The following is an 11,212-nucleotide window of genomic DNA, read 5'->3' as shown; positions in this document are numbered from 1 at the left end:
CCTCTCAAGTACTGGAAACACTTTGGATTTGTGTGTGTGTGTGTGTGTGTGTGTGTGTGTGTGTGTGTGATGCATGCTAATAAAAACTGAACTGCTATGGTTTGTGTATGCTTGGAACAGGGAGTGGCACTATAAGAAGGTATGGCCATGTTGGAGTAGCTGTGGCCATGTTGGTGTAGCTGTGGCCTTGTTGGAGTAGGTGTGGCCTTGTTGGAGTAGGTGTGGCTTTGTTGGAGTAGGTGTGGTCTTGTTGGAGTAGGTGTGTCACTGGGTGTGGGCTTTAGGACCTCATTCTAGCTGTCTGGAATCCAGGATTCTGTTAGCAGCTTTCAGATGAAAATGTAGAACTCTCATCTCTGCCTACACCATGCCTGCCTGGATGTTGCCATGTTCCTGCCTTGATGATAATGGACTGGACCTCTGAACCTGTAAACCAGTCCCAATATATGTTTTCCTTTATAAGACTTGCCTTGGTCATGTTGTCTGTTCGAAGCACTAAAACCCTATCTAAGAAAGAAGTTGGTACCAGGGAGTGGAGTATTGCTGTGACAGGCCTGACCGTGCTTTTAGAAAGAATGTGGATTTGGGGACTTTGGATTTGGAAAACCATGGAATGCTTTAAGTGGGGCTTAATTCAATATCTTAGTAGGAATATGGAAGATTTTGTTGCTGTGAGTGATTTCAAGATGCTAGAGGCAGAGAACTTTAGTATGTGGCCTAGAGTTTTTTTTTTTTTTTGGTAGTATTTTGGTGAAGAACATGGCTGCTTTTTGCCCTTGTCTGGAGAGTCTGCCTGAGGCTAAGATGAAGAGACTCAAATTAATTGCAGTGACAATGGAAGTCTCAGAAATGCTCATCATAGACTTTGTTTTCTGGTTAAGGCTTATTAAGAACATTTTGAAAAGCATAGCAAGTTTAGAAGGGAAAAATATAAAATATATAACCATGTAAGGAGTTAAAGAGACAAAGTTTGGAGCTAAGACAAAAGGATGGACCATCCAGAGATTACCCCACCAGGGGATCCATCCCATAATCAGCCCCAAATGCAGACACTATTGCATATGCCAGCAAGATTTTGCTGACAGAGCACTGATATTGCTGTCTCGTGTGAGGCTATGCCAGTGCCTGGCAAATACAGAAGTGGATGCTCACAGTCATCTATTGGATGGAACACAGGGCCCCCAATGATGGAGCTAGAGAAAATACCCAAGGAGCTGAAGGAGTCTGCAACCTTATTGGTGGAACAACATTCTGAACTAACCAGTACCCCCAGAGCTCGTGTCTCTAGCTGCATATGTATCAGAAGATGGCCTAGTCTGCTATCATTGGGAAGAGAGGCCCCTTAGTCATAAAAACTTTATATGTCCCAGTACAGGGGAATGCCAGGGCCAAAAAGTGGGAGTGGGTGGGTATGGGAGCAGGGCAGAGGGAGGGTATAGGGAACTTTCAGGATAGCATTTGAAATGTAATTAAAGAAAATATCTAATAAAAAACTGAAATATATATATATAGTTTGAGTATTAAAGGGGCACCCTGAAGTGACATGGAGTAAAATCCCGTGATCTAGGAGATAGCAGATTAAAGAAATGGGACTTTGGGACAAGATCCTACACAGCTAAATTTAGATGCAGGCATGTTGGTACACACCTTTAATCTCAGGGAATAAAGCCACACAGATCTCTGAGTGCAAAGCCAGCCTGGGATAGAGCAAGTTCTAGGTGAAGAAAACTTTATGTTCAGCCATGGTGGTACACACTTTTCGTCCCAGAGACCAGCATGTAGATCTCTGAGTTTAAGGTCAGTCTAAAAGCAAGATCCTGGACAGCCAAGCTTAGGCAGTAAAGGAGTTAGAATACAGAAAGCTGGTGATAATAGAATAAGAGGACCATGTTCCAGCTTCTGCAAACAATAGGACTCAGCAGTCACATGGCTCTGGTTTCAGAGTGAGAAATAGAAGGAACTACTAGAACAGTTGATGCTGGTTAGTGATAGCTAAGAAATTATCAGTGATTAAGAGGAGAGCAGCATCACTGAGGTGAAATCTTCTGGGAAGTGTTTTCTGAAAGCACATATAAGTTGTGTTCCAGAGACAATCAAGGTTGTACCTCATGCTAAAGCTGTACTTGGTAATTTCTAAAAGCCACCCACATGGTACTGGTTTTGAAGGTATGAAGGAGTCATGAAGAGCACCTGAGGCTTGGTACTGTGAGAGGCCATGGAAGGCCACTGGTGAAGGTAAAGCCTCAGTTGCAGTTGATGGCCCAGATCTTGAATGGGTCATGCCAATGATTTGAGGCTTGGCACCATGAAGATATCCTATGAAAGGCTATTGGTTAAGCCTTGTTGCAGCAGAAGTCTCCAGAGTATTGAGGTTACCTATACATTGGGATTATCTCCAAGAACAGCAGCAGCAATGGAGTCAATGAACCTGAGCTTAGAGTGCTACAGAGAGCAGAGCTGAAGAAGTAATGCCAGTCCTTTGGAGGAGCCCAGAAGATCATGTGTGGATCCCAGACACTGAAACAAGAAACTGTAACATTGATGTTGTCTTGGAGATCCCAAGATGTTCAAGATGCCAGAGCCATAGGCTATCTGCTGAGGAAAGCTGCTAACAGAGAATAGAACCAGCCTAGGAGAAAGAAGTTTGTTGCATTCAACAAAGATGAAAATGGAGTTGGAGATCTGAAGATCATTTTGATATCAAACATGAAGATGTAGAATTTGGAGTTTTCCCAGCTGGATTTATGTTTTGCTTTGGGGGTTAAGTTATTAGATGAATCTCAGAAGAGATTTTGAACTTTGGACCTTTAACATTGTTGAAACTGCTATAGACTATGGGGACTTTTGAAGTTTGACTAAATGTATTCTGCATTATGCTATGTTTATGTATGTTCTCTATAAACTTATAAACAAGGCTATGGGGGCCAAGGAATAGAATGTGATGGTTTGTGTATGTTTGGACTAGGGAGTGGCAATATTAGAATATGTAGCCCTGTTGTAGTGGGTATGGCTTTGCTGTAGGTGTGTCACTGGGTGTGGTCTTTAAGACCTCATCCTAGATTCCTGGGAGTCAGTATTATGCTAGAAGCCTTCAGATAAAGATGTATAACTATCATCTCTACATGCACCATACCTGCCTGGATGTTGCAATGTTACCAACTTCATGATAATGGACTGAGTCTCTGAACCTGTAAGTCAGCCACAATATATGTTGTCCTTTATCTTGGATATGATGTGTGTTCACAGTACTAAAACACTAAGTAAGACACAAAACTATAGCTTTCTGTATGCTAAGTAAGCATTCTGTCACTGAATTTCCTTTAAGTCTTATATATCCCAGAGACTTAATCTGTAGTTACTGATTACACTAAATGTGAGTTCATGGTATGGTGAAGCATCATGGTGTTGGAGCTTGTGACTGAGGCTATTCTCCTCTTGATAGATTGTAGACAGAAGGTTGAAAATGGATTTAAGATGAAGGATAATCTTCACAGGCATGCCTCCACTCACCATTTTTACTAAGGCCAATCTTCCTAGAAATTCCAAAACTTTCCTAAACAGTGTCATCATGTGGATACAGTGTTCAGTCATGGACAGTTAGTTAGTTAACACTTCATAATTAAAATATAACTTTCATCCCAGCCCTGAAAGGTTTATGATTGCTTCGTAGTTCAAGAATATTTTGTACATTTCCATAAGTCCGTGTATTTTAAGAGTCAAAAGTTTAAGTCTAAAATTTACCCTAAATTAAAAAAAAAGAACCTCTTAGTTCTTAGTTATTTAGTTATAAGTAAATCAAACATTAAGTTATATACTAATTTTAAAATAACAAAGTCAAGTTCCATGCTTCCAAGATAGAACTTCCATTGCAATCATGGCTAATAAGAGAACAGTATGGAAGGGTGAAACCAGAAACAGGACTGAAAACCAGCAGGGCAAACATTAAACCCGTGACAAGCATCTTGTTAATGTAGTTTGTTTAATAGCAGTTCTCAACCAAGGAAGTCCTTATTATGTTGCTGCATGAAGCCCAGATGACCAGAATCCTTGGCGGCCCTTCTTGATGCACACAGCATTGCTTGCCAGATATTCCTCATTGTCTAAAACTCCAAACCTTTCACATTATTTATAGTATCTCTGGCTTTACTTCTGTGCCTTCATGTGTTGCCATTATATACTGACTAGCCTCCTAGATTACTCATTGAAATTTAGGTAGATATTTTAAGGACTGCATGTAACATAGATTGTTCCCCTCTTTCTGAATTTGTATCTTGCATTCTTGGGCTTGGAAAACGAGCATTGCATATACAAGCTGATGTCTGACACCAAGTTATAGTAGTTTAGTACCTTGAATCATGATTATTTTTATTTATTTATATTTGCATATTTCTGTATAGTTTTATAATTGAAAATGATTAAATGCATCTTGAAGAAAAGAGTTTCCTAGTCAGCCCTGTGCTGACAGCATTTATCAGGGGAAAGTCTTTTAGGAATTTACTTATTTAACCTCTGGCTATAGCCAAGTAGGGTCCAGATAGTATGTGAGATGCCATCAAGGTATCCCTCCTCTTTTCCCAATGCAATCTCCTTGGCTTATTTTTAATAGTGTTAATGCCTTCAGAGACCTAAACTTACTTAGCTCTGACTTTACAAAATCTTTTAGGACTCATTTATGATTTTTTAAATAGTCTTTCCACTCTCATTATTGTCCATGATTCTCACCACATATCTACATTAAGAACTAATGACAAACATACTGCAAGTTGAATTCTCAACTGCTTGGAAATTTAACCCACCTGATTACTACATGTGAACTTTAAATTCATTTCCTTTAAAGTCTTAAGGCCTGGAAATAATGCAGGCACATTATTTAACAGAAATGAACATTTATGGCCTCTAGATAATTCCCAATGGAGTTCTTTCTCTCATGTGTAACTCCATGAGCCAAGCTTCATTTCCCTGCATTTCTGTCAGCATTCTGGCTTCTGAGCCTCTGCTTGGATTACCCAAGAAATTCTAATTGTAGCATTCTGGGCTTTGTGTAGCCTGCTTCTTCAGCGTTTCTCAGATTCCCCCATGCAAACCAGATCCAAAGTCATATCAACAGTCCAACTCCTCTTTTGTTTTCAATTAAAAACAGCTTAAGAGGCCCAACAGTGCTCAAATATTGATGTTCAAATTTCCTCTGAAATTCAGGGTAAACTCTTAACTCTAATATATTGAAAACAATCAATCAACCAATCAAATATACACCTCAAGTTTATTTTCATTATTAATTGTGTGGAGGTAGGAGAACAACATAGGGAATTAGTTCTGTTCTTCAATGGTGTTTATTCCAGAGAGTCAGCTCTCATCCCTCACCTTGGTATTAAACTCCTTTTCTTTCAGTGAGGCATCTTTCCAACACAAACCTTTTTTTAATGTTACTTTTGTGTCATTGTAAAAAATAAAAATCCTGAGAAAAATATGTCAGTTGGAATAAGATTGGAATAAGACTTCTTTTTTGTCTCATACATATGTAAATATGTAAATATTTCAGCTTGTAGTCTTTAGTTGCACAAATTATGGGTCTCTGTTTTATAGAGCACTATGGTAAGTCACAGTGTGAGGCAGTAGGGCTCCATTTCAGGGAACACTAGAAACAGAGTAAAGAAGGGACAGGGGACCAGGCACAACCTTCAAAGCTACATTTCCAGCTATGTACTTTGTTCCACATCTTAAAGTTTATGCAACCTTCCAAAATAGTACTACCTGCTTGGGATTACATTCTCAATCCATTTGTCTATGTGTGCTACTCCTTACAAACTATAATATTACAACACTAATATTTTGTTATTACAATGAAAGTATAATTTAGATGTAGTTTACTAAAGGAAAATGTCACTCTTTCTTGAAACCTACTTTTGACAGTGACAACACAATTTTTTTCTATTGTGTGTATAAGGCTGGCACATATTATTTAATTCTGTTTGTATGCACATATGCAGGCCATGGAATGTGTTTGGATATTGAAGACTATTATGGGTATTGGTTTTCTCTTTCTCTTTTGTTTGTACTGGATCAAAAGACTCCTACACTCCAAATGGCCGTCATTGGTGACATTGTCCCAAACAAAAAGTCTTTGGTATGTATTGGATAAACAAGTCTAAAGATAGGATCAGATCTCCTAAGGGATTTCTGCTTAGTAGGAACCTCCAATAATCTGCCACAAAGGTCACCTAGATCAAAGAATGGATATTTATTTAAAGTTTAATACAAAAATATTCAACATCAAGGGCTCTAACAGGACCAGGTTTGACAAAGATAGCACTGGCAGGTCTTACCCTTCCTCCTTTCACTCTCCCTTGTAAACTCATAGATTATATCCTTAAAGTTAGCCATCAGACTCTGTTCCTTATTTGGAAAATTTCTTATGCCAGACTCATTCCTGAACCTGAGTAATAAAGTCCACAAATGAAAAGCCCACTTTATGTCACATAATTAACATGCCCAAACAAATATATCACTACATTCGAACCCATTCTAACACAGGCCCCTCCCCTAATTTTGTTTTTCTCCTTAAACATTACACCAGCAAGGTCATTTGCTGCTGTTTTTCTGCCCGGGTCAGAAAGCAGCTGCTTTTACTCTTTTCCTTGCTTAATAAAAGGATCTCCTTGTGAAATAGATGTTTGGGTGTGGTTGGTGCACAATTGGAGGGTCTGAGAGGGGATCCCCAATGTCTGATATCTCTTTATTCCCTGCTCTGTTGGCTTGTAAAATCTCCTTTCTTTTTCCACAATTTTGACCTTCTCTTTTAAGATGTGACATAGTCTTAACAGATCAATATACACCTTTCTTTCTACTCATGGAGCAGTCATTGGTTCACTTTGAGCCTATGTACACTAAGGAATGAATCAAAGTCCTTCATCTTGACAGTGAGAGCAATCTCACCTGCGGAAACAATGGCAGATTTTTATTTTAGAACATCTAAGTAATTTTATTTTTGTACTACTAGGAACAATTCAATACGTTAGGCTTCTTCAACCCGGTACTAGGACTTCATGCTGGTCAACAAAATATGGTGAGAAAAAGACATGCTTTCTAGAAATTTCTGTACATACCATCTGAGAAAGGCTCTCACCTTCTATGTCCTGTGACCACATTAGTCATTCATCAAGTTCAGCGAATCACAATGTTTGAGGATATAAAGGAATCTTGAAACAAAGCCCTCACTAACCATATTAGATACCTCCACAAGAAACAACGGAGGATATGTTAACCCTGTGATGCTTCTCATTTATTTTATAGCAACATAGATTTATTTATTCTAATTCAATAAGAAATACCATTCTGTTTGTCTCCTAAAGTAGCAGTTGCAGTTTTGATGGGGGGTGAGTGGGAGGATCATTTTATGTTTAATTGCCAAAATTTGCTTTGACTGACTTCATATTCAGAAAATAAAGCTTAGTTATTGCTTTCTTCCTAAAACACTCAATTTTTTCAATAATTTAGATACTTGACAGGTCCTAACTGGAACATATCTGAATTTGCAGATCAGCGAGAATCTTACTGAATATTATATAATGTAGAGAGGTTTGGTAGTTTTTGTGGATATTTTAATCTTGGCAATATAGTGATTTCTCTGTGTATGATCACGTGCTCTGTACAAATAATTGTGGTAAATACTGTAAAGACTAGACTCTTAAAAAGTCTAAATGTACATAATTTTAGAAAAATAAAATAAATTCTGGATTATCTCATTCGTGTTAAACATTTATTTTCAAAGCTAGTATTAAATTTCTAATGCACTTGCAAATATTTATGTGCTTGTTAACAAACAATATAAATACATGACCTTGTATCATCTGGCATAATTATATATATAAATACAGGACCAAAGTTTCATAGAACGAAAATTGTGACTCCTGAGTACATAAAATGAAGTTTATGGGATTTAATTAAAGTGGTCTATGGTCTTAGAGAGGAATACTTGACTACATCCATACTTATGCTGATGCTTTGAAAATATTCTAGCTGCCTAAGCAGTCCTGAAGTTTATCACATATCCCTGTTGAAATAATCTTAGTCTGACTGCAATAAAGGAATATTTTAAAATGGCTAATAAATCAGAAGAAGAGATCGTATAGCATCAGTTTCAGTGGATAAATTCCAAATAATTTTCTCAGTTTTCCTTCAGTGTTTTTGAGACACTGCCATAGTAGGTAATCATAGTTGGCCTGAAACTCTCTGTGCCACTTGTGATTGCCTGGCATTCACGGAATTCTTCCTTGTCCATCATCAAACTGTCTTCCAGCTATGCTTCTGAACTCTAAGCATGTATCTGTTGTATTTCTATTTAATAAGATCCCCAGAAAGATTTAAGGTCTGTACAATATTTTTAACGATCTTAATTTTAGTATTTCAAGATCTTAAATATAACCATTAAAATGTAATGATGAACAGTATCCCAAGCAACAGTAGATGAATAAAAACCTCTGTAGAATTCTCAGTTATTCTTTCAAATTATTTCTATTATAACACTTTATTGTATAAGATAAAACTAAAATTTAGATGCAGATGTGGTAAGGTATATAATAAATACAGTAAACATGATGTCTCATACAATATAAAAAATAACTACTACTGAAATACAAAAACCAAAAACCAACCAAACACACACACACACACACACACACACACACACACACACACACACACACAAATCAATAAAGATTTGATAAGCACGTCTTCTCCAAAAAGTGATGAGAAGAATTGTGGGTAAGTTCACATTGTAATTAGCAGAAAGTAATTCATTTTGATATTTAGATATGCAGTTTTAACTGTGAGTAATAAACAATGATAGCACTGATATTTTTACTATTTTCCTCATATAAAATATGAATCAAAAACTACACTAGTTTTTTATTCTTTTATTTACTTTTTACACTTCAGATTTTATTCTGCTCCCAGTCTACTCTATATGTAAGTACTACAAATCACCTATTTACATAATTCCCACTTTCTTGTTCTCTTAGTCCCATGTCTCTCCTCTACTTTTCAAATCTATATCCTATTTTTGTTATTATTTGCATATCCATTCTTGCCCATTATGGCCTCATTCTAAGCGAGAGAGCTAAGTTAGCAATAAAAATGCTGTGATGGTTTGGATATGCTTGACCAGAGCCAGCATTGCTGAGGTGAAACCTTCAAGGAAGTGTTTTCTAAAAACATACTAAGCTGTGTTCTAGAGATGGCCAAGGTTGCAAGGCTGAGCTCATGCTGCACCTGGACTTGGTAGTATGTAAGAATCACCCAGAGGGTACTGGTTTTGAGGTTTTGAAGGGGTCATGGAGAACAGCTGAGGCTGGCACTGTGAGAAGCCAGAGAAGGCCATTGGTGAAGGTGCAGATTCAGTATGGATGAAGATGTAGAACTCTGCTCCTCCAGCACCACATTTACCAAGATCCCTCTTTGATGATAATGGACTGAACCTTTGAATCTGTAACCCAGTCTCAATTAAATTTCATCCTTATAAGAGTTGATGTAAATGAGCTAAATACCTAATAAAAAATGGAAAAGGAAAAAAAAAGAGTTGACATGGCGAGGATGTGGAGAAAGAGGAACACTCCTCCATTGTTGGTGGGATTGCAAGCTTGTACAACCACTCTGGAAATCAGTCTGGCGGTTCCTCAGAAAATTGGACATAGTACTACCGGAGGATCCCGCAATACCTCTCCTGGGCATATATCCAGAAGATGTCTCAACCGGTAAGAAGGACACATGCTCCACTATGTTCACAGCAGCCTTATTTATAATAGCCAGAATCTGGAAAGCACCCAGATGTCCCTCAACAGAGGAATGGATACAGAAAATGTGGTACATTTACACAATGGAGTACTACTCAGCTATTAAAAAGAATGCATTTATGAAATTCCTAGGCAAATGGATGGACCTGGAGGGCATCATCCTGAGTGAGGTAATCCAATCACAAAAGAACTCACACAATATGGGCTCACTGATAAGTGGATATTAGCCCAGAAACATAGAATACCCAAGATATAAGATACAATTTGTGAAACACATGAAACTCAAGAAGAACGAAGACCAAAGTGTGGACACTTTGTCCCTTCTTAGAATTGGGAACAAAACACCCATGGGAGGAGTTACAGAGACAAAGTTTGGAACTGAGACGAAAGTATGGATCATCTAGAGACTGCCATATCCGGGGATCCATACCATAATCAGCTTCTAAATGCTGACACCATTGCATACACTAAGAAGATTTTGCTGAAAGGACCCAGATATAGCTGTCTCTTGTGAGACTATGCTGGAGCCTAGCAAACACAGAAGTGGATGCTCACAGTCAGCTAATGGATGGATCACAGGGCCCCCAATGGAGGAGCTAGAGAAAGTACCCAAGGAGCTAAAAGGATCTGCAATCCTATAGGTGGAACAACATTATGAACTAACCAGTACCCCCTCCCCCCCGGAGCTCTTGTCTCTAGCTGCATATGAATCAGAAGATGGCCTAGTAGGCCATCAGTGGAAAGAGAGGTCTATTGGTCGTGCAAACTTTATATGCCTCAGTACAGAGGAACTCCAGAGCCAAGAAGTGGGAGTGGGTGGGTGGGGGAGTGGGTGGAGGAGCAGGGACTTTTGGGATAGCATTGGAAATGTAAATGAAATAAATATCCAATAAAAATAAATAATCATAAACCTGAATGTTTAAAATGAAAAAAAAAAAGAGTTGACATGGTGTCTGTTCACTGCAGTAAAACCCAAACTTATTCAGACATTTATGACCAATCCTAATGACCTGAGCTCAATACTGCAATTTACATAGTAGCAGAAGAGAACTGTCTTTTGGCCTCCAGACATGAATGTCATGGTTGTCATGTAAACACTTACATACATATACACAAAGTAAGTAAAAAGTACTATATATTTCCAAAAAAAAAAACTACTAGAAACTACTTTTCCTGTGCTACTATGGAAGTTATTATTTCAATTTTTGACAAGTTTCTTTTATTATTTCTTATCCATAATAACCACAAAGATATGTTAAAAATTCAGAAACCCAAAATTTCCATTACATATTAAGTAATACCTAAACTCATCGATATTCTTACAGTTTAATGTGTTTTTCCTTCAATATATTTACATCAAAATTGTACCATTTTCCTTTTGAATCATTACATCTAAATTGCCATTATCAAATGTTAGTCACCTA

The sequence above is a fragment of the Mus musculus genome, chromosome 1, assembly GCF_000001635.26.
Source record: "Mus musculus strain C57BL/6J chromosome 1, GRCm38.p6 C57BL/6J".
NCBI classification, from domain to species: Eukaryota; Metazoa; Chordata; class Mammalia; order Rodentia; family Muridae; genus Mus; species Mus musculus.
Note: the sequence above shows the minus strand (reverse complement) of the source record.